We start from the raw sequence: 24526 nt of genomic DNA on the forward strand, positions 1-24526 counted from the left end.
TAGTGTAGTGTGACTATAGTGTAGTGTAAGTATAGTGTAGTATAAGTATAGTGTAGTGTAAGTATAGAGTAGTGTGAGTATAGTGTAGTGTAAGTATAGTGTAGTGGGAGTATAGTGTAGTGTCAGTATAGTGTAGTGTGAGTACAGTGTAGTGTAAGTATAGTGTAGTGTGAGTATAGTGTAGTGTAAGTATAGTGTAGTGTGAGTATAGTGTAGTGTGACTATAGTGTAGTGTAAGTATAGTGTAGTGTAAGTATAGTGTAGTGTGAGTATAGTGTAGTGTAAGTATAGTGTAGTGTGAGTATAGTGTAGTGTAAGTATCGTGTAGTGTGAGTATAGTGTAGTGTAAGTATAGTGTAGTGTGAGTATAGTGTAGTGTAAGTATAGTGTAGTGTAAGTATAGTGTAGTGTGAGTATAGTGTAATGTAAGTATAGTGTAGTGTGAGTATAGTGTAGTGTGACTATAGTGTAGTGTAAGTATAGTGTAGTGTAAGTATAGTGTAGTGGGAGTATAGTGTAGTGTCAGTATAGTGTAGTGTGAGTACAGTGTAGTGTAAGTATAGTGTAGTGTAAGTATCGTGTAGTGTGAGTATAGTGTAGTGTAAGTATAGTGTAGTGTAAGTATAGTGTAGTGTGAGTATAGTGTAGTGTAAGTATAGTGTAGTGTGAGTATAGTGTAGTGTAAGTATAGTGTAGTGTAAGTATAGTGTAGTGTGAGTATAGTGTAGTGTAAGTATAGTGTAGTGTGAGTATAGTGTAGTGTGACTATAGTGTAGTGTAAGTATAGTGTAGTGTAAGTATAGTGTAGTGTAAGTATAGTGTAGTGGGAGTATAGTGTAGTGTCAGTATAGTGTAGTGTGAGTACAGTGTAGTGTAAGTATAGTGTAGTGTGAGTATAGTGTAGTGTAAGTATAGTGTAGTGTAAGTATAGTGTAGTGTGAGTATAGTGTAGTGTAAGTATCGTGTAGTGTGAGTATAGTGTAGTGTAAGTATAGTGTAGTGTAAGTATAGTGTAGTGTGAGTATAGTGTAGTGTAAGTATCGTGTAGTGTGAGTATAGTGTAGTGGGAGTATAGTGTAGTGGGAGTATAGTGTAGTGTAAGTATAGTGTAGTGTGAGTATAGTGTAGTGGGAGTATAGTGTAGTGTAAGTATAGTGTAGTGTGAGTATAGTGTAGTGTAAGTATAGTGTAGTGTGAGTATAGTGTAGTGTACTATAGTGTAGTGTGAGTATAGTGTGGTGTAAGTATAGTGTAGTGTGTGAGTATAGTGCAGTGTGAGTATAGTGTAGTGTGAGTATAGTGTAGTGTAGTATAGTGTAGTGTGAGTATAGTGTGGTGTAAGTATAGTGTAGTGTGTGAGTATAGTGCAGTGTGAGTATAGTGTAGTGTAGCATAGTGTAGTGGGAGTATAGTGTAGTGTAAGTATAGTGTAGTGTAAGTATAGTGTAGTGTGAGTATAGTGCAGTGTAAGTATAGTGTAGTGTAAGTATAGTGTAGTGTGAGTATAGTGCAGTGTAAGTATAGTGTAGTGTAAGTATAGTGTAGTGTGAGTATAGTGCAGTGTAAGTATAGTGTAGTGTAGTATAGTGTAGTGGGAGTACAGTGTAGTGTAAGTATAGTGTAGTGTAAGTATAGAGTAGTGTGAGTATAGTGTAGTGTAAGTATAGTGTAGTGGGAGTATAGTGTAGTGTCAGTATAGTGTAGTGTGAGTATAGTGTAGTGTAAGTATAGTGTAGTGTAGTATAGTGTAGTGTAGTATAGTGTAGTGGGAGTATAGTGTAGTGTAAGTATAGTGTAGTGTAAGTATAGAGTAGTGTGAGTATAGTGTAGTGTAAGTATAGTGTACTGGGAGTATAGTGTAGTGTCAGTATAGTGTAGTGTGAGTACAGTGTAGTGTAAGTATAGTGTAGTGTGAGTATAGTGTAGTGTAAGTATAGTGTAGTGTGAGTATAGTGTAGTGTGACTATAGTGTAGTGTAAGTATAGTGTAGTATAAGTATAGTGTAGTGTAAGTATAGAGTAGTGTGAGTATAGTGTAGTGTAAGTATAGTGTAGTGGGAGTATAGTGTAGTGTGACTATAGTGTAGTGTAAGTATAGTGTAGTGTAAGTATAGTGTAGTGTGAGTATAGTGTAGTGTAAGTATAGTGTAGTGTAAGTATAGTGTAGTGTAAGTATCGTGTAGTGTGAGTATAGTGTAGTGTAAGTATAGTGTAGTGTGAGTATAGTGTAGTGTAAGTATAGTGTAGTGTAAGTATAGTGTAGTGTGAGTATAGTGTAGTGTAAGTATAGTGTAGTGTGAGTATAGTGTAGTGTAAGTATAGTGTAGTGTAAGTATAGTGTAGTGTGAGTATAGTGTAGTGTAAGTATAGTGTAGTGTGAGTATAGTGTAGTGTGACTATAGTGTAGTGTAAGTATAGTGTAGTGTAAGTATAGTGTAGTGGGAGTATAGTGTAGTGTCAGTATAGTGTAGTGTGAGTACAGTGTAGTGTAAGTATAGTGTAGTGTAAGTATCGTGTAGTGTGAGTATAGTGTAGTGTAAGTATAGTGTAGTGTAAGTATAGTGTAGTGTGAGTATAGTGTAGTGTAAGTATAGTGTAGTGTGAGTATAGTGTAGTGTAAGTATAGTGTAGTGTAAGTATAGTGTAGTGTGAGTATAGTGTAGTGTAAGTATAGTGTAGTGTGAGTATAGTGTAGTGTAAGTATAGTGTAGTGTAAGTATAGTGTAGTGTGAGTATAGTGTAGTGTAAGTATAGTGTAGTGTGAGTATAGTGTAGTGTAAGTATAGTGTAGTGTGAGTATAGTGTAGTGTGACTATAGTGTAGTGTAAGTATAGTGTAGTGTAAGTATAGTGTAGTGTAAGTATAGTGTAGTGGGAGTATAGTGTAGTGTCAGTATAGTGTAGTGTGAGTACAGTGTAGTGTAAGTATAGTGTAGTGTGAGTATAGTGTAGTGTAAGTATAGTGTAGTGTAAGTATAGTGTAGTGTGAGTATAGTGTAGTGTAAGTATCGTGTAGTGTGAGTATAGTGTAGTGTAAGTATAGTGTAGTGTAAGTATAGTGTAGTGTGAGTATAGTGTAGTGTAAGTATCGTGTAGTGTGAGTATAGTGTAGTGGGAGTATAGTGCAGTGTGAGTATAGTGTAGTGTAAGTATCGTGTAGTGTGAGTATAGTGTAGTGTAAGTATAGTGTAGTGTGAGTATAGTGTAGTGTACTATAGTGTAGTGTGAGTATAGTGTGGTGTAAGTATAGTGTAGTGTGTGAGTATAGTGCAGTGTGAGTATAGTGTAGTGTAGCATAGTGTAGTGGGAGTATAGTGTAGTGTAAGTATAGTGTAGTGTAAGTATAGTGTAGTGTGAGTATAGTGCAGTGTAAGTATAGTGTAGTGTAAGTATAGTGTAGTGTGAGTATAGTGCAGTGTAAGTATAGTGTAGTGTAGTATAGTGTAGTGGGAGTATAGTGTAGTGTAGTATAGTGTAGTGGGAGTATAGTGTAGTGTAAGTATAGTGTAGTGTAGTATAGTGTAGTGTAGTATAGTGTAGTGTGAGTATAGTGCAGTGTAAGTATAGTGTAGTGTAAGTATAGTGTAGTGTGAGTATAGTGCAGTGTAAGTATAGTGTAGTGTAAGTATAGTGTAGTGTGAGTATAGTGCAGTGTAAGTATAGTGTAGTGTAGTATAGTGTAGTGGGAGTATAGTGTAGTGTAAGTATAGTGTAGTGTAAGTATAGAGTAGTGTGAGTATAGTGTAGTGTAAGTATAGTGTAGTGGGAGTATAGTGTAGTGTCAGTATAGTGTAGTGTGAGTATAGTGTAGTGTAAGTATAGTGTAGTGTAGTATAGTGTAGTGTAGTATAGTGTAGTGGGAGTATAGTGTAGTGTAAGTATAGTGTAGTGTAAGTATAGAGTAGTGTGAGTATAGTGTAGTGTAAGTATAGTGTAGTGGGAGTATAGTGTAGTGTCAGTATAGTGTAGTGTGAGTATAGTGTAGTGTAAGTATAGTGTAGTGTGAGTATAGTGTAGTGTGACTATAGTGTAGTGTAAGTATAGTGTAGTATAAGTATAGTGTAGTGTAAGTATAGAGTAGTGTGAGTATAGTGTAGTGTAAGTATAGTGTAGTGGGAGTATAGTGTAGTGTCAGTATAGTGTAGTGTGAGTATAGTGTAGTGTAAGTATAGTGTAGTGTAGTATAGTGTAGTGTAGTATAGTGTAGTGGGAGTATAGTGTAGTGTAAGTATAGAGTAGTGTGAGTATAGTGTAGTGTAAGTATAGTGCAGTGGGAGTATAGTGTAGTGTCAGTATAGTGTAGTGTGAGTATAGTGTAGTGTAAGTATAGTGTAGTGTGAGTATAGTGTAGTGTGACTATAGTGTAGTGTAAGTATAGTGTAGTATAAGTATAGTGTAGTGTAAGTATAGTGTAGTGTGAGTATAGTGTAGTGTAAGTATAGTGTAGTGTAAGTATAGTGTAGTGTGAGTATAGTGTAGTGTAAGTATCGTGTAGTGTGAGTATAGTGTAGTGTAAGTATAGTGTAGTGTAAGTATAGTGTAGTGTGAGTATAGTGTAGTGTAAGTATCGTGTAGTGGGAGTATAGTGTAGTGGGAGTATAGTGCAGTGTGAGTATAGTGTAGTGTAAGTATCGTGTAGTGTGAGTATAGTGTAGTGTAAGTATAGTGTAGTGTGAGTATAGTGTAGTGGGAGTATAGTGTAGTGTAAGTATAGTGTAGTGTGAGTATAGTGTAGTGTAAGTATAGTGTAGTGTGAGTATAGTGTAGTGTACTATAGTGTAGTGTGAGTATAGTGTGGTGTAAGTATAGTGTAGTGTGTGAGTATAGTGCAGTGTGAGTATAGTGTAGTGTGAGTATAGTGTAGTGTAGTATAGTGTAGTGTGAGTATAGTGTGGTGTAAGTATAGTGTAGTGTGTGAGTATAGTGCAGTGTGAGTATAGTGTAGTGTAGCATAGTGTAGTGTAAGTATAGTGTAGTGTGAGTATAGTGCAGTGTAAGTATAGTGTAGTGTAGTATAGTGTAGTGGGAGTATAGTGTAGTGTAAGTATAGTGTAGTGTAGTATAGTGTAGTGTAGTATAGTGTAGTGTGAGTATAGTGCAGTGTAAGTATAGTGTAGTGTAAGTATAGTGTAGTGTAGTATAGTGTAGTGGGAGTATAGTGTAGTGTGAGTATAGTGTAGTGTGAGTATAGAGTAGTATAAGTATAGTGTAGTGTAAGTATAGTGTAGTGTGAGTATAGTGCAGTGTAAGTATAGTGTAGTGTCAGTATAGTGTAGTGTGAGTATAGTGTAGTGTAAGTATAGTGTAGTGTGAGTATAGTGTAGTGTAAGTATAGTGTAGTGTGAGTATAGAGTAGTATAAGTATAGTGTAGTGTAAGTATAGTGTAGTGTGAGTATAGTGCAGTGTAAGTATAGTGTAGTGTCAGTATAGTGTAGTGTGAGTATAGTGTAGTGTAAGTATAGTGTAGTGTGAGTATAGTGTAGTGTAAGTATAGTGTAGTGTGAGTATAGTGTAGTGTACTATAGTGTAGTGTGAGTATAGTGTGGTGTAAGTATAGTGTAGTGTGTGAGTATAGTGCAGTGTGAGTATAGTGTAGTGTGAGTATAGTGTAGTGTAGTATAGTGTAGTGTGAGTATAGTGTGGTGTAAGTATAGTGTAGTGTGTGAGTATAGTGCAGTGTGAGTATAGTGTAGTGTAGCATAGTGTAGTGTAAGTATAGTGTAGTGTGAGTATAGTGCAGTGTAACTATAGTGTAGTGTAGTATAGTGTAGTGGGAGTATAGTGTAGTGTAAGTATAGTGTAGTGTAGTATAGTGTAGTGTAGTATAGTGTAGTGTGAGTATAGTGCAGTGTAAGTATAGTGTAGTGTAGTATAGTGTAGTGGGAGTATAGTGTAGTGTGAGTATAGTGTAGTGTAAGTATAGTGTAGTGTGAGTATAGAGTAGTATAAGTATAGTGTAGTGTAAGTATAGTGTAGTGTGAGTATAGTGCAGTGTAAGTATAGTGTAGTGTCAGTATAGTGTAGTGTGAGTATAGTGTAGTGTAAGTATAGTGTAGTGTGAGTATAGTGCAGTGTAAGTATAGTGTAGTGTAAGTATAGTGTAGTGTAGTATAGTGTAGTGGGAGTATAGTGTAGTGTAAGTATAGTGTAGTGGGAGTATAGTGTAGTGTGACTATAGTGTAGTGTAAGTATAGTGTAGTATAAGTATAGTGTAGTTTAAGTATAGCGTAGTGTCAGTATAGTGTAGTGTGAGTATAGTGTAGTGTAAGTATAGTGTAGTGTCAGTATAGTGTAGTGTGAGTATAGTGTAGTGTAAGTATAGTGTAGTGTGAGTATAGTGCAGTGTAAGTATAGTGTAGTGTAAGTATAGTGTAGTGTAGTATAGTGTAGTGGGAGTATAGTGTAGTGTAAGTATAGTGTAGTGTAAGTATAGTGTAGTGTAAGTATAGAGTAGTGTGAGTATAGTGTAGTGTAAGTATAGTGTAGTGTCAGTATAGTGTAGTGTAAGTATAGTGTAGTGTAAGTATAGTGTAGTGGGAGTATAGTGTAGTGTAAGTATAGTGTAGTGTAAGTATAGTGTAGTGTAAGTATAGTGTAGTGTAAGTATAGAGTAGTGTGAGTATAGTGTAGTGTAAGTATAGTGTAGTGGGAGTATAGTGTAGTGTAAGTATAGTGTAGTGTAAGTATAGTGTAGTGTAAGTATAGTGTAGTGGGAGTATAGTGTAGTGTAAGTATAGTGTAGTGTAAGTATAGTGTAGTGTAAGTATAGTGTAGTGTAAGTATAGTGTAGTGTAAGTATAGTGTAGTGGGAGTATAGTGCAGTGTAAGTATAGTGTAGTGTAAGTATAGTGTAGTGTAGGTATAGTGTAGTGTAAGTATAGTGTAGTGTAGGTATAGTGTAGTGTGAGTATAGTGTAGTGTAAGTATAGTGTAGTGGGAGTACAGTGTAGTGTCAGTATAGTGCAAGTGTAGTGTGAGTATAGTGTATTGCTGTGTATAACAGCAATACATTGCATTTAATGCTGTATACAGTGCTGTATACATTTTTTTTTTTGGTTAACCCCTTCCTGACCACCCGCCGCCTCTTTACTGCGGCAGGGTGGCTCTTCTCTGCAAACCGACGTAGACCTACGTCGGTCACGCGCTGGAAGCTAGGGGGCGAGCACGCACCGTCGGCGGCGCACTCCCGCCCCCACTCGGCATCGGGGAAGCCGATGCACGGCTCAGGCGGCTCCTATTGCCTCCTGACACCACCAATCGCTCCCCGCTGAGAGAGAAGAATGGGCAGCTTTTGTAAACACAGCTGACCGTTCTTTTCTCTGAAATGATCACAGAGCGCCTGTGATCCTTCAATATAGAATCACAGGTCTCTATGGTGATTTTAGAAGCCAGCCCCCACCCCCCCCCCCCACAGTTAGAATCACTCCCCTAGGCTCACATTTAACCCACTAATCACCCACAGGTTTAACCCCTTCCCTGCCAGTGTAATTAATACAGTAACAGTGCATATTTTTAGCACTGATTACTGTAGTAATGTCACTGGTCCCCCCAAAAGCGTCAGAAATGTCAGTTAGGGGTCCGATCTGTCCACCGCCATTACTAGTAAAAAAAAAAAAACAATAAAAATGACATAAATCTTTGCTGTAGTTAGTAGATGCGATATCTTTTGCACAAACCAATCAAAATACGCTTATTGTGATTTTTTTTTTACCAAAAATATGTAGCAGAAAACAGATTGGCCTAAAATGTTAAAAAAAAATCGATTTTTTATTCTGACCATAACCGGTCACGGTGATTGTGTTTGCTCTCTAAGAAATATCGGTTTCCTGCTTCCCACCCAGACAAATGGCTTCAACCTGTTATCTTGTAGTCGTGATAAGCTTTTTGTTTTGCGTTCCTTTCATTGTTTATGTATTTGTAAAAACTCCCAAGTTGCATTTCTTTGTTTTATCTTCAATAAAACTTTAATGGAAAAAATAAATAAAAATTTTGATTTAAAATTTTTTTTTTGAGAATGTTTTATAGCAGAATGTGGAAAATATTGTTTTTTTTTTTTTTCAAAATTGTCTCTCTTTTTTTGTTTATAGAGCAAAAAATAAAAAATCGCAGAGGTGATCAAATACCACCAAAAGAAAGCTCTGTTTGTTGGAAAAAAGGACGTCAATTTTTTTGGGTACAGCGTCGCACGACCACGCAATTGTCCGTTAAAGTAACGCAGTGCCGAATCGCAAAATAGGGCCTGGTCAGGAAGGGGGCAAATCCTTCCGGTCTTAAAGTGGTTAAAGAAGGCTTTCCACCATGTGGATACCAAGCCAATCTTGCACCTGGCAGGCACTTGGGTTCAGGATTTTACCTGTATATGAATACCCACGTATAGACAGGTTTGACTCAATATTGGCAGCCACTTTTTCTGATAATTTTTTTTTAACCACTTTACCACCGGAGGATTTTGCTGTCTTACGTCTGGGCCACTTTTTGCGATTCGGCACTGTGCGAATTTAACTGACAATTGCGCGGTCGTGCGACGCCGTACCCAAACAAAATTTATGACCTTTTTTTCCCACAAACAGAGATTTCTTTTGGTGGTATTTGATCACCTGTGCGATTTTTACTTTTTGCGCTATAAACAGAAAAAGAGCGTAAATTTTGAAAAATTAACAATATTTTTCGAATTTTTTTTATATGAAATTCCCCCCCAAAAAATGTAAAAATCTACATTTTTTTACATTTTTACCAATTTGTTTTCTGCTACCTATGTTTGGTAAAAAAAATCACAATAAGAGTATTTTGATTGGTTTGCGCAAAAGTTATTGCGTTTATTAACTAAGGGAAAGATTTCTGTCATTTTTGGTGTTTTTTTTTATCAGTGCTATAAATATGCACTGTTACTGTAAAAATGACACTGGCAGGGAAGGGGTTAATTTTATTGGAGAGGGAGGGGTTAATGTATGCCTGGTGCTTACTGACATGTGTGGGGGGAGGTGACTGAGTGACACAGGGACAGATCACAGGTTCAGCTATGCTGAACCCTGCAATCTGACCCTGCCTGTCACTTAGGAGATCCGCCCGCTTTGTTTACACAGGCGGGCGGATCTCCAGACTCGATTCCCCGGCGATCGGGGAAGAACGGTGGTGATCACCGCCGCTCCTCCCCTGGCCCGACTCCCGCTGTGACTGAATACAGCGGGAGCGAGCATCCGGCGGCGCGTGAGCGCCGCCCACAAGGGGAGGAGTCCAGCGACGTAGGTCTACGTCGCTGGAAGGGAACGAGCCACTTTGTCGCAGTACAGTCAACGTGACTGGTCGGCAAGTGGTTAAACTGTTATTATCCATTATGTATAAGACAAGTCCAGAAGTGAACCGGGATGACATGTACAGTTTGTATGTAAATTATTTATAACATTGAACCGTGTGAGAAAATAAGGGCAATTTTATTCTTGCCATTGCTAGGCTGCCTGCAGTGCAGATTTACTGTAATTTTGCCACTTATATCCAATTATATAAAATGTTAGCATGCAACAAGCGGCACACAATGGTCATGTCTTGGCACTCAGGGTGACCGTGAAAATCATTTCTCAAAATAGCCAACAAAAACACATAAAAACATCCACATAGGACTTCAACAGTTCAACTGCACTAATTACATTATATTGTCACCACCAAAATATCAATAGAAACGTGCTGGATATACAATATCACTTTTCTATCGAGGTTGGAGGAAAAGCCAATTAAAATTTTCCTTTTAAAAGCTGCACACTATATGCTTATATGTCCTACTGGGTACTTATAAAAAGTACCCAGATCATTAAAATTTTTTGGTACAGTGACATTTATACAACATTTTTTTTACATCAATACAATGATGAAACTCATAGGGCTGTGTACCGTCTTTGGCATACAAAACTACTCAAATTCCTGAAGGGACGGTTGTTGTAAAATGTCTATAAATTTGTATATATTATGTGTCAACCTGTTGTCTATTAATGAGAAGTGAGTATGAACACTCATAGGCTCTAGATCAGGGGTCTCCTAACTTTCTATACAATGGGCCAGCCCACATGGAATAAAAATATATTAAAAATATATTTTAAAAAAACATTTTTAATTTTTTCCCAAATATATTGGAAATATATTTGCAATGCTACAATTTTGGCCATATTCAGTATATTTATACAATTTTTAGTGCAAATATATTGTAAAAATATTTGAAATGCTACAATTTTGGCCATATTCAATATATTTCAAAATATTTTTCCCCTAAATATATTGGAAATACATTTTTCTTCCATATGGGAGTTTACTATCCTTCAGATTTTAGAGGGCATGGACTGTTGCCAGTGGGAGTAGAAAATGTCTTGGGGGGGGCAGTGGGCGTCTTTGGTATTAGGGGGAAGAATAGCACCCCCCCCCCAATGTTGATATCACTGGGAGGAATAGTGCCCCAATGTTGGTATCACTGGGATGAATAGTTCCCCCAATGTTGGTGTCAGTGGGAAGAATAGTGCCCCCAATGTTGGTATCACTGGGAAGAATAGTGCCCCCAATGTTGGTACCATTGGGAGGAATAGTGCCCCAATGTTGGTGTCAGTGGGAAGAATAGTGCCCCCAATGTTGGTATCACTGGGAAGAATAGTGCCCCAATGTTGGTACCATTGGGAGGAATAGTGCCCCAATGTTGGTATCACTGGGAAGAATAGTGCCCCCAATGTTGGTATCACTGGGAAGAATAGTGCCCCCAATGTTGGTATCACTGGGAGGAAAAGTGCCCCAATGTTGGTGTCAGTGAGAGGAATAGTGCCCCATCGTTGGTGTCAGTGGGAGGAATGGTCTATTGCTGGTGTCAGTGTCAGAAATGATGCCCCATGGTTGGTGTCATTGGGGAGAACAGTGCATTCTATCTGAGAGAAGAATAGTGCCCCAATGTTGGTATCACTAGGAGGAATTGTGCCCCAATGCTGGTGTCAGTAGGAGGAATAGTGTCCCATTGTTGTGTCAGCGGGAGGAATGGGCCATTGCTGGTGTCAGAAATGATGCCCCATGGTTGGTGTCATTGGGGAGAACAGTACATTCTATCTGAGAGAAGAATAGTGCCCCAATGTTGGTATCACTAGGAGGGATTGTGCCCCAATTCTGGTGTCAGTAGGAGGAATAGTGTCCCATTGTTGTGTCAGCGGGAGGAATGGGCCATTGCTGGTGTCAGAAATGATGCCCCATGGTTGGAGTCAGTGAGGAGACTAGTCCCTTCTATCTGAGGGAAGAATAGTGCCCCAATGTTGGTATCACTAGGAGGGATTGTGCCCCAATTCTGGTGTCAGTAGGAGGAATAGTGTCCCATTGTTGTGTCAGCGGGAGGAATGGGCCATTGCTGGTGTCAGAAATGATGCCCCATGGTTGGAGTCAGTGAGGAGACTAGTCCCTTCTATCTGAGGGAAGAATAGTGCCCCAAGGGCTGGATAGAGATAAGTAAAGGGCCACATCTGGTCCCTGGGCAGTTTGGAGACCACTGCTCTAGAACTGTTATCATAGAATGTCTTTATTTTTGTAGGTGTTGCAACATGTTGTTTATCAATGACAGGTGAGTATAGGCTCTAGAGTAGGGGTGTCAAACTCAATTTGCAATATTGCCTTAATGGTTGCCCTCAAAGTGCCGGTTATATCTGTATGAGTATATACATTTATCCATGGCTTTTGCTCTCAGAGAATAGGTGCAGGAACTCTTCCATGCCCCACCCTAAAGTTCAGGGGTGTGCTATGCACAAAATAAAGAGTTCAGGGGTGCCCTATGAACAAACAAAATAGTTCAGGAGTGTGCTACGTACCGAATGCAGAGTTCAGGGGTGTGCTGTGAACAGAATGCAGAATTCAGGGGTGTGCTGCACACAGAGTGCAGAATTCAGGGGTGTGCTGTGTACAGAGTGGCATAAGCACTTTAAAAATAGAAAGGGGGATTTTAATTTCATTCATTGGCTTAGAGTGTGTCAGGGAATTTTGAAGTGCCCCCCCATGCTAGCAGGGAGGCCATGATAGTGGGAGACAGGTCGTTAGTAGTAGTGAGAACCCATTTGTCCGCTAATGATAATAGATCTAAAACTTTGCCAGGGGCTAAAGCGGTTTCTATGTCCACCCACAAGGTGTCTGTAGGGGTGTCGAACCAGTGGCACATGTGGTCTAGTAGGGTTGCCTGATAGTAGTCTTTATTATCTACTAGTCTGATCCCGCCCGCTAGTTTGTGTTTAATTAGTTGATGGTAGGGACACCGGCTGCAGTTGTAGCTCCAAACAAAGCGTCTGAAGAACGCCTGTAGCATAATAATAGTTGAAGATTTGAGTGGGATGGGTAAAGTATGAAATAGGTAAAGAATCTGTGGTAGAATGATCATTTTGAAGGAGGCCAATCTATCTGCCCATAATAGTTTGAATCGTGTGAGGTGTTTAACCTGCTTTTCAAGCTTTGCCATAATGGGTTTAAAATAAGTCTCAACCAGTTAGTTGAGGAGGTTAGGTTAATGCACAAATATTGGATGCTGTCTGATGTCCAATTATAGGGGAGTTCTTGCAATAAGTGTTTTTGGGTTTTTGTCTTGATTCCTAGATTGAGGATGGTTGATTTGGAAAAATGTATTTTGTAGTATGAGATTTTGCTAAAGTTCGAGAGGACTTTGTGGGCCTGGGGAAGGGAAGTGGCTGGGTTAGTCATTATGAGGATCACATCATCCGCAAAGAGGTTGATGACATGTGGTCTGGTCTTAAATGTACAGTAAAGCCAGTAATTAAGGGGTCTGTACGAATTAATTCTGCAAGTGGCTCAATCATGAGGGTAAATATCAGGGGTAATAGTGGGCAAACTTCTCTTATGCCATTCGTAATAAAAAAATGGCTTAACCACTTGCCGACTGCCGCACGACTATATACAGCGGCAGTCAGCCCCTCACAGGCAAAGTGACATAGGGGTATGTCACTAGCCCGTGAGGCTGTAGGGGGCGAGCGCGCGCCGCCGGAGGCGCGCTCCTGCCCCGCTCATTCGCGGACCCCCCGCGCGTGTGACCGGCGGACCCGATGTCCTCCGGTCACTCGCGATCGTCGGGTGGAGAGGGAGAAAGGCAGGCGGCTAATTTAAACAAAGCCGCCTGTCATTCTCCCCTGTGTAAGTGCAGAGATCATATGGTCCTGCTATGTAGGATCGTATTTCTCTGTTGTTACACAAACAGCCACATCCCTTCACAGTTAGAAACACGCCCCTAGGGACACAGTTAACCCCTCCTTCTCCAATAAAGTTAACCCCTTCCCTGCCAGTGTAATTTTTACAGTAACAGTGCATATTTTTAGCACTGATTACTGAAGTAATGTCACTGGTACTCCCAAAAGTGTCAAAAATGTCAGTCAAGGGTCCGATCTGTCCGCCGCAATGTTGCAGTCCCGCAAAAAAAAAATCGCAGATCGCCGCCATAACTCGTTAAAAAATAAATAAATAAAAATGACAAAAATCTTTCCCTTAGTTAGTAAACACAATAACTTTTGCGCAAACCAATCAAAATACGCTTATTGTGATTTTTTTTTTACCAAACATATGTAGCAGAAAACAAATTGTCCTAAAATGTTAAAAAATTTAGATTTTTAAGTTTTTTGGGGGGGAATTTCATATAAAAAAATGTGAAAAATATTGTTATTTTTGCAAAATAGCGCATGATCAAAAAATCGCACAGGTGATCAAATACCACCAAAAGAAAGCTCTGTTTGTGGGAAAAAAAGGACGTCAATTTCATTTGGGTACAGCGTGGCACGACCACACAATTGTCCGTTAAATTCACGCAGTGCCGAATCGCAAAATAGGCCCTGGTCAGGAAGGGGGTAAAATCTTCCGGGGCTTAAGTGGTTAAATAGGAGATTTGACATGTAGACTTGTGCCGTAGGGCGTGAATATAGCGACAATATTGCCGAGAGTATGGGACCATGAAAGCCGAGCTTTTGGAGGACCTGAGCCATGTACCCCAAATGGACCCTGTCAAATGCCTTCTGTGCATTTATGGATAGAAGCAGAGAGGGCGTGCAAGATTTTTCAGAATAATGTATGGTGTTTATTATGCGTCTGGTGGCGTCCAGTGCCTGTCTACCCTTGACAAACCCCATCTGGTCTGGTTGTAATAAACAGGGAACAATATGCATTATTCTGGTAGCAAGTAATTTGGCATATACTTTGATGTCAGCGTTCAACAATGAAATGGGTCTGAAATTGGCGGGAGTGTTTGGGTCTTTCCCTGGTTTTGTTAGTGCGACAATGTGTGCTCTCAGCATCTCTTGTGGGCAGGAGGTTAGAGATTGGGCTGCCCTGAATACTCTCGACATAAAAGGGGCCAGAGTATTTCCGAAAGGTTGGTTATATTTGTTGGTCAGCCCATCAGGTCCTGGTAATTTATTTGAGGGTAGAGATTTTATCAATGAGTATTTCCGTTGTTGTGAAATGGGAATTAAGAGACTCCAATTGTTCAGATGTCAGTGAGGGTAGGTTTATACTAGATAGAAAGGCTGCAATGGAGTCAGAAGGTTGGGGGTGGATAGATCCTTTTTTAGGTTGTAAAGAGAGCCATAGAAGTCAGCAAAGGCATCGGCAATGGATTGACGGTTGTATAGAGTCTGATTGGTGTTAGGGTGTTTCATTTGCGAGATTTTACTTTTGATACACTGTGCCCTTAATCTGTTTGCCAAGAATTTACCTGCTTTGTTGTTGTGGGCATAACATTTTATTTTTAGGAATCTCATATGTTTATCATGTTGGATTTGTAGTAATTCCCTAAGTTCCGAGCGAAGCTTAAGCAGTGCGTTGGAGGTATTTTTTGTGGGTTTGTATTTATTTGTGGTCTCTAGGTCATGTATATATTGTAATAGAAGGCTGTAGCTAGAGTTAAATTCATGCTTGGCACAGGCAGAGTTTCAATTGTACATCCCGCATGAAAGTCTTATGGGCATTCCATAGCGTGAAGTCATTGACTTCAGTATCGTCATTCAAATTGAAGTAGTCCCTAAGATGCTGAGAGAGCAATGCATTGTTGCCAGGATCTTGAAGAATTCTATTGTTACATCTCCAAACACTAACTGGGGGGCACGTATACTTTTCCACCAGAGAGATGGAGATAGCGGCATGATTGAACCATGTAATATCTGAAATGGTGGAAGAGGATACCTTCTGAAGCAACCATTTATTCATAATAAACATGTCTATACGGGACGTTGACAAATGCCTTGGTGAAAAAAAGGTAAAATATTTTTCATTGGTGTGTAGGCAGTGCCAAACGTTGTAAAGATCCTCTTCATGCAGTAGTGTCCGTAGACTTGGGGAGCCCCTTTTAGGGGGTGCAGATAGGTCCACACAGGTATCCGCTGTGATGTTGAAATCTGAGCATATAAGGAGGGTACCCCGCTTAACCCTAGATACATCTTTAAATACTTTTTGCAAAAAGCATAACTGTTTGGCGTTGGGAGCGTACAAGTTCACCAGGCTGAAGGGTCTGTTGTTCATACCGCATGTTAAGATTATGAAGCGGCTTTCCTGGTCAATAAATAATGAGTTTAGAGCAAAGGAGACCGAGTTTTTGATTGCAAGGAGTACCCCTCGTTTCTTGAAGCTGTAACCAGAGTAAAAGATATGGGGATAGTCCCTGTGTGTGCATGTTGGGGTGGCATCAAACTGGAAATGTGTCTCTTGGACAGCAAGGATGTCTGCCTTTAAGTTGCATGCCTTTCGCCAAAGGGAATGTCTGTTGGCTGGGTAGTTGAAGCCTCTGGCATTAAGTGAAACGAATGTAATTGTCATCAGGTATCATTATCTGATGCGAGATGGAGTTGCTCCCGTGAGAAGATGACTTGTCTGTAGATTGCTTTGGTCCATGGGCACCAGACCTGGACATCCGTGCTACAGTATAGGGATATTAGAAGGTTGTTTCCAGGTTTGCTGTTGAGCTATATGGTGGCAAGGTGGGATAGGGAAAGAATAGAACAGTCAAACAAACAATAACCTCATGGGAGGAGCCATCCTGGGGCCAAAGCACAACATTGGAAGAAGAAACTGCAACATAACTAAGAAAGAGAATAAAAAGGAATCCTGTGGGATTAATCACAAACATGCTGTAATGACTGGAGTGATAACAAACGGGTACGTTCATAGTGAGTTCCGATAGCCGGGAATCTCTACACATTGGATGTAGATGCATGGTGGGTAGTGTATTCTGGGGCCTTCAGGTTTGTGTGGCTTGTTGCCCCACTTGCGGGAGACGACTTGCCATTCTTCAGCTAGCAGTGGTGTTGAGGGGCTGGAAGCTGATGTATGTGGTTGATCTGGGAGTATATCCCATTCTCTGAGCAGACGGAGGCCTTCTTCTAGGCTGTTGACAGTAGTGGTAGAGCCTTCTTTGGTGATCAGCAGCTTGACAGAATATTTTCATTGATAATTCAGTGAGTGGTTACGTAGGGCCTTCGTTATGGTATCTATATTCTTTCGTAGGCGCAAGCTGTGCACAGAGAGATCTGGAAATACTTCCAATCCTGCGGCTTGTTCTGGGAGGTGGTCTTTTTTACGAAAGGCTTTCAGTATCTTTTCTTTTGCTTGGAAAAAATGTTTCCATAGCAGGACATCACGTGGTATGTTTGATGGGAGGAGGTGTGGTTTTTGGGATACAGTAGACTCTATCGATTGTCAGGTCTGCGGAGGTTAGGGAGGGAACAACAGCCTGGAAAAGGTCTCATACGAAGTGAGGAAGTTGAGAGGAGGTGACTGACTGTCTCTGGTACCCCGCGGATCTTCTGGTTGTTTCAACGTGATCTGTCCTCTAAGTCTACAATTTTATTCTGAAGCCAGGCAATATCATCTTTCTGATCCTCCTAGACATCAGTTATAGTGTTAGGCCTTGTAGTTATGTCCCCTAATTTGTTTTCAACATGGTCTAACCTGTCGCCTATGTGTTAAGCGTCAGCAGAGATTTTATGGACATAGAAGAACAGATCGGTTTGTAGGGATGATCTCAAGGAAAGCAGCATATTTTTCATGGTTGTATCTGACATTGGTTGGTCAGATGTGGGAAAGGACATTATAGGATCCTCTGCAGGAGATGGCAGTGGTGACAGGGCTGGTGGTACACTTACCTCCATAGTAGGCTCATCTCCCTGTGAAGCCTCTGATTCTTTCCTGGGTCTGGACTTTGCTGGGTTCCTCGTGGATTGGTGTGGAGCTCCCTGAGCAGGCAGGACCATCCAGGGCCCGTTTGCTAGCTTCAGCTCCCATTATGGAGTGGACGGCCGCTAGAGGCTCAGCCGTGGCAGCTGGGGCTGGGTCCCGCCGCCATTTCGGTGGAGTCTTTAAGTGATGACCAGGAAGAAACCCAACAATATCTTGGGTGATTGCCTCACTCTGGATCGGCGCGTCACCTCCTTTAGTGGAGGAGGACAAGGGCACGGGCAGTCAGCAGGTGAGGTAAGAGGGTCGGATTGTGCCCCAGTGCTGCCTAAATTCCCGGCATTCGCTGGAGCTGCAAGATCATGCGGCCATTTCCATCAGCGCTGGCAATGCCCCCCCCCCCACAATTATACATTTTGAGATGATGTATGGTAAAACAAACATTTATTGGCAGCTTGCCCCCTTCTCTGTTATCCTTGGATTTGCAATCTGTATTCTGTATATGACTTGATGTACATGGGCCTTCTGTGGATTAATCAGTTTTTGGGTTGGTGGTATGTTTGGGGATTTTACCACAATTGACGTTGTTGGCTATCTATCCACTTTAAAAAGTGGGTTGCAGCACTTATTAAAGCGGAGTTCCGGCCTCAAATACCTTTTTTAACGAAAAATACCCCTATAATACGAATCCATCGCTCTTTACAGAACCGCTATTCTCATACTTACAAGGTGTACGGTATTGGATTTTAGTCAAAATCTTACTTTTAAAAAGGCTGCCTGGGCGCGGCCATCTTAGACGTGGGCATCTGAAGCCGCAGTGTAATCTGCTGTGTCCTTCTTTCTGATTCCAGGGAGTGTTCTGGGAGTTCTTCCTGATTCCAGCCTCCTGGGAGTGATGACAAATAGCTCCCAGGATGCAATGCAAAGGCGGAAGTGATGTCGGTGGTCGTGGCCACAGAGGGGGAAAAGGAGGAAGTACAATCAAAAATGCCCTGAAAATAAGGTAATTGACCCCCGAAAAAAATTGAAAATGCCCAATTGTTTATCAGCATAGCGAGCACCGCAGGAATCACTAAAGCTGCAAAATAGGCCGGAACTCCGCTTTAAGGAAAGGATGTTCCATCTCTGTTTTTTGCTGTTTTGTTTGAGATTTATTTTTAATTCTAATCTAAAAGAGGTTTTTCTCGTTTAATTAGTATTGAAATGGACATTCAGTAACAATAATGATGTTGGTAAAGTCATTGTTTTGAGATTTTAAAAAAACTCGTAGTGTTATTATAGTTTAGAAACATCTCAAAATGACATTTTCCACTATATAATTGGGAATAAATCTGCTTCTTTTTATATTTCTTAATTTACCAAAGACAGAAACTCATTTTTAAGTGCGAACATAAGGACAATTATATTTCTCCGAGCTGCAAACTTTTCTAAATATGTTTTTTAAATTGTTTTAGAAGCCGCAAATGACTTTATACCTTTGGAGGTTCTTGTTTCAATAGAATAGTTATACATTCGAATGCCATAAATACAGCCTACAGTAAAGCAGTTTTTGCTACTTTTGTACATAGTCAAAACAATGAATAACATTTGATTTGAAGACACCATAGCAACAGAGTTATGCTTTTATTGCTTAAAACTTTCTTAACTTCCTTATGATATGAGTCATATAACTAACATTACAATTCTTCAATATTATGATCATTTTAAGAAAAGTCATATTTTTCAGAAACCATATTTTTATATGGGCAGGTTGATTAACCCCTTCGTGCCTAAGGGTAAAATAAATCTTAATACCAAAGCACAGTTTGCAACTTTGACATGTGTTAGTAAAACTTCACATATCGTATTAAACATTTTTAATTAACCGGTTGCCGACCGCCGCAAGTACATATACTGCGGCGGTCAGCCCTGGCCAGGCAAAGTGACGTACCGGTACGTCACTAGCCTGTCACTGGCTTGTGAGCCAAATAGCGGGCGAGCGCGTGCCCGCTGATGGGCGCGCGCCCCCCGGCTCGTTCCCTAACAAGTCAGTGCGTGTGCCCGGCGGACCCGATGTCCGCCGGTCACTCGCGATCGTTCGCCGGGAAGGGAGAAAGGCAGGCGGCTGATGTAAACAAGCCGCCTGTCATTCTCCCCTGTGTAAAAATGGAGATCAGACGGTTCTACTATGTAGGACCGTTGATCTCTGTTTTTACACTAGTAGCCATGTCCAATCACAGTTAGAAACACCCCCCTAGGACACACTTAACCCCTCCCTCTCCAATACAGTTAACCCCTTCCCTGCCAGTGTCATTTTTGCAGTAACAGTGCATATGTATAGTATACATAATATGTATAGATCTGATTACTGCAGTAATGTCACTGGTAACCCCAAAAGTGTCACAAATGTCAGTCAAGGGTCCGATCTGTCCGCTGCAATGTCGCAGTCCCGCAAAAAAAATCGCAGATCGCCGCCATTACTCGTTAAAAAAAAAAACACCAAAAATGACAAAAATCTTTCCCTTTGTTAGTAAACGCGATAACTTTTGCGCAAACCAATCAAAATAAGCTTTTTTTTTACCAAACATATGTAGCATAAAACAAATTGGCCGAAAATGTTAAAACATTTTGATTTTTACATTTTTTTTGGGGGAATTTCATATAAAAAAATGTGAAAAATATTGTTATTTTTGCAAAATTGATGCTCTTTTTTTGTTTATAGCGCATGATCAAAAAATTGCACAGGTGATCAAATACCACCAAAAGAAAGCTCTATTTGTGGGAAAAAAAAGGACGTCAAACTCGTTTAGGTACAGCGTCGCACGACCGCACAATTGTCCGTTAAAGTCACGCAGTAAAGAAAATCGCAAAAAACCCCCTGGTCAGGAAGGGGGTAAAATCTTCCGGGGCTTAAGTGGTTAAGAGTTAACAAAGGAGATAGAACAGCGGTACAGAGTTCGGTACAAAACGTAAATGTGGGTACCATAAGCATAGAATATACAACAGACAATCACTGAACCCGTGAATGTACCTATATAATAAAATGTGTTAATAGTGATAAATCAATATGACCGTGTCCGATTGATCAGAAATATAGTCCATGATATATCAAAAAATCAAAAAGACCATAATATAATACGTGAGAAAACAAAAAGTCAAAACTCAATATTATAATAATGGTGAAAATAAGTCCAAAAAAACTGCTGTGGTAGTGATAGACCAAAGACTTTTGACAAAGTCGGCAGGTGACGAAACGCGTCAGTGGCGTGGCCACACGACAGACTGAAGGATAGATCGAGGTGAGGGGAGATGTCCCTCGGGCTCCGTGGACACAATGCTGCAACATCCCGGAACTAGAGTGAGCTCTCCTATCCCTCTCATTTGTGCTATGGGATTTGTTATGCGCTTGGCAAGTTGATTACATGTATGGGCATTTTACGTGTTCTTGCTCATTCAATAAAGTGGTTTAATGGTATTGCACCAGTGGGGCTCCTCTTTTATATGTTTTTTCCACATGGTTTGGAGCTGAGGAAAGTTTCCCATTTATCTGGTCTTTTCGAGGGCTGCTGTTTGGAGTGCCAAGTTGGACTACTATATACTACCATATATAAGTCATTTATTTTCCATGATATGTGCCGTAGTAGGGATTTATCTTATGTGTAGGTTAAGGGCAGCGGTTCCAATACCTGAAATGGTGGCCGCTGCGCTTCTGGCACGAGTCATATCGCTGCTGTCCACGGATCGGTTATTTGATCCATTTAGGGTGAAGTCAGCACGCCGCCCGCATCCCCAATAGAAGTCTTTGCAGACGAGCGCGTAGGGTATGGCGCGCTGACGTCACCACGCTGCCCTGAGGAACGGGCTATACGAGAGCCGGCCGGCTTGTTACGTGTGATTTTCTCTCTTCTACAATGCGAGTGTTATTTTAAGATTTACCTAATAAAGTCTGTACGGTATTATACTATCTAGTCCCTCTTGTCTTCTATGATGCTTTGAGCTCCACTTTGTGGCCAACATCGGTATCACCATCCTTTCGCCTGTGTCTTGGAGGCTTGTTGCTGCTGAGATCCAGTTTGAGTGGCGCTGCGAGGAACCACCATTATATGCCTATTTTTACCTTTCATCTGGTAAGGAGATATGCATGTCTCTTGTGTGCAGCACCGTGGTGATTAGCCTACTGGATCCTTTCACTCTACCGATCTTGGAACTCTTCTCTGGGACTTTATGATTTTTTCATGAACTTTTATGAACTTTATGAATTTTATATGGTTATAATTTATAATATTGTGTTGTTTGTTCACAATTAAGTTCACCCTGCTATGCTTGTGATCAACACATTCTTATTCTGATTTCGCTTTGGGTGTATATTGGATACTTGTTGCTATTTTTGATCTTCATTAGAACACTAACATTCATCAGCGAGATCGGTGTTTTACACCAATCAGGTTATATTAGCGCGGCTTTTTCTATTTTATTACTTGTGTTTGGTGCTCTCTCACCTGAAGGTGCAGCTTTTTAGTATATGATTAGCGCGGTTATCTCCCTTTATACTTATATACTAGCATATACAGCGATATTTGCCTTATCCACGAGAGTGGTAGGCAACTAATGAGGGTGAGTTGCTAATTTGAGGGGTGTGGATCACATCGGTGGTGGATCTCTTTTTGGGTGTCACCTTATCCTATTAGAATACTGGAATCTCACAAAGATCATCTGGTCTATCACTAAACCACTTTATTGAATGAGCAAGAACACGTAAAATGCCCATACATGTAATCAACTTGCCAAGCGCATAACAAATCCCATAGCACAAATGAGAGGGATAGGAGAGCTCACTCTAGTTCCGGGATGTTGCAGCATTGTGTCCACAGAGCCCGAGGGACATCTCCGCTCACCTCGATCTATCCTTCAGTCTGTCGTGTGGCCACGCCACTGACGCGTTTCGTCACCTGCCGACTTTGTCAAAAGTCTTTGGTCTATCACTACCACAGCAGTTTTTTTGGACTTATTTTCACCATTATTATAATATCGAGTTTGGACTTTTTGTTTTCTCACTTATTATATTATGGTCTTTTTGATTTTTTGATATATCATGGACTATATTTCTGATCAATCAGACACGGTCATATTCATTTATCACTATATTTATTTTATTATATAGGTACATTCAAGGGTTCAGTGATTGTTTGTTGTGCGCAGCTAGTGTTGTCTTTATTTCACTAATTTCCATTTTTGTTTATTTAAGTTGCGGCACATATATTCATATTCACACACACTGTTTTATTTGATTTTTTTCAAATAGGATGTGATTATTTAACCACTTAAGCCCCGGAAGATTTTACCCCCTTCCTGACCAGGGCCTATTTTGCGATTCGGCACTGCGTGACTTTAACGGACAATTGCGCGGTCGTGCGATGCTGTACCTAAACGAATTTGACGTCCTTTTTTTCCCCACAAACAGAGCTTTCTTTTGGTGGTATTTGATCACCTGTGCGATTTTTTGATCATGCGCTATAAACAAAAAAAGAGCATCAATTTTGCAAAAATAACAATATTTTTCACATTTTTCTATATGAAATTCCCCCCCCCAAAAAAATGTAAAAATCAAAAATTTTTAACATTTTAGGCCAATTTGTTTTATGCTACATATTTTTGGTAAAAAAAATTGCAAAAAGCGTATTTTGATTGGTTTGCGCAAAAGTTATTGCGTTTACTAACTAAGGGAAAGATTTTTGTCATTTTTGTTGTTTTTTTTTAACGAGTAATGGCGGCGATCTGCCAATTTTTTTGCGGGACTGCGACATTGCGGCGGACAGATCGGACCCTTGACTGACATTTTTGACACTTTTGGGGTTACCAGTGACATTACTGCAGTAATCAGTGCTATACATATGCACTGTTACTGTAAAAATGACACTGGCAGTGAAGGGGTTAACTTTTTTTGAGAGGGAGGGGTTAAGTGTGTCCCTAGGGGTGTGATTCTTACTGTGATTGGCTGTGGCTAGTTGTGTAAGAACAGTGATCAACGGTCCTACATAGTAGAACCATATGATCACCATTTTTACACAGGGGAGAATGACAGGCGCCTGCCTTTCTCCCGGGTTTCACGGACGATCGCGAGTGCCCGGCGGACATCGGGTCCGCCGGGCACACGCGTGGGGGGGTCAGTGACCAAGCGGGAGCGTGCATTCTGCGTCTCGCGCTCGCTCCCCAGAGCCTCACAGGCTAGCGACATAGATCTACTGACGGCAGTCGGCAAGTGGTTAAAGCGCAAGTTTCTTCTTCATTATAGAATATACAACGTTGTATAGCATACGCATAGTATGGAGGCAAGGGGAGATGTAAAAATGCAACAAATAACAAAGTACAACTGGGGTAAAGAGTAACAAACGAGGATCAAAGTGTAATTCGTAGGGGAGATGGGAATGTTGCCGTCGTCTCCCACTCACTGTATAAAGTACAAGTGCTGTGGCTTTTTGGCACCCCAACCGGGGACAATACCAAAGAGCAAGAGAAGTCTGGGAGACCGTGATATGTGGGAGATAGGGAGGCTAATGGAGGGTAACCTTGAGGAAAACTTCACATATCATCACAACTGCTTTGTCATCCAGATGAATTATACCTGACTGTGGAAACTTTACACTGGACCTCATGCAACATGGATTCTGTGCCTCTCCACTCTTCCTCCACACTCTGGGGCCTTCATTTCCAAGTGAAATGCAAAATTTTCCCCAGTCAGTAATGATTTGGGGAGCCATGTCATCTGCTGGTGTTTTATCAAGTCCAAAGTCAGTGCAGTCCTTCACCAGGACCTTCTAGAGCTCTTCATGCTTCCCTCTGCTGACCAGCTTTATGGAGATGCTGATTTCATTTTCCAGCAGGACTTGGCACCGCCCACACTGCCAAAACTATCAATACCTGGTCACATGATCATGGTATCACTGTGCTTGATTGGCCAGCAAACTCGTCTGACCTGAACCCCATAGAGAATCTGTGGGGTATTGTCAAGAGGAAGATGAGAGACACCAGCCCATTAATACAGACGGGCTGAAGGTCGCTTTTAACCACTTGCCGACTGCTCACATTGAGCATACTGCGGCAAAGTGGCTCGTTCCCGTCCAGCGACGAAGACCTACGTCGCTGGACTCCTCCCCTTGTGGGCGGCTTTTTGGGGGTTCCCTTATAACTTTAGATACGAATTACTTTGACATATAATGAATGGTCTATAAACACAGAGAACTACAACTGAATATACATCAGTTGGCGGCTTCCTGGCAACACGGGTTTTTGTACCCCGATAAGATTTTAACTTCCCACATGGTCTTTTTCGTCCTGCCTCACAGAGAACTCATCTATCTGTCTGAGATCTGGTTTCTCCTGCTGGG

The sequence above is a fragment of the Pelophylax lessonae genome (assembly GCF_965119305.1).
Source record: "Pelophylax lessonae genome assembly, chromosome: 6".
NCBI lineage: Eukaryota > Metazoa > Chordata > Amphibia > Anura > Ranidae > Pelophylax > Pelophylax lessonae.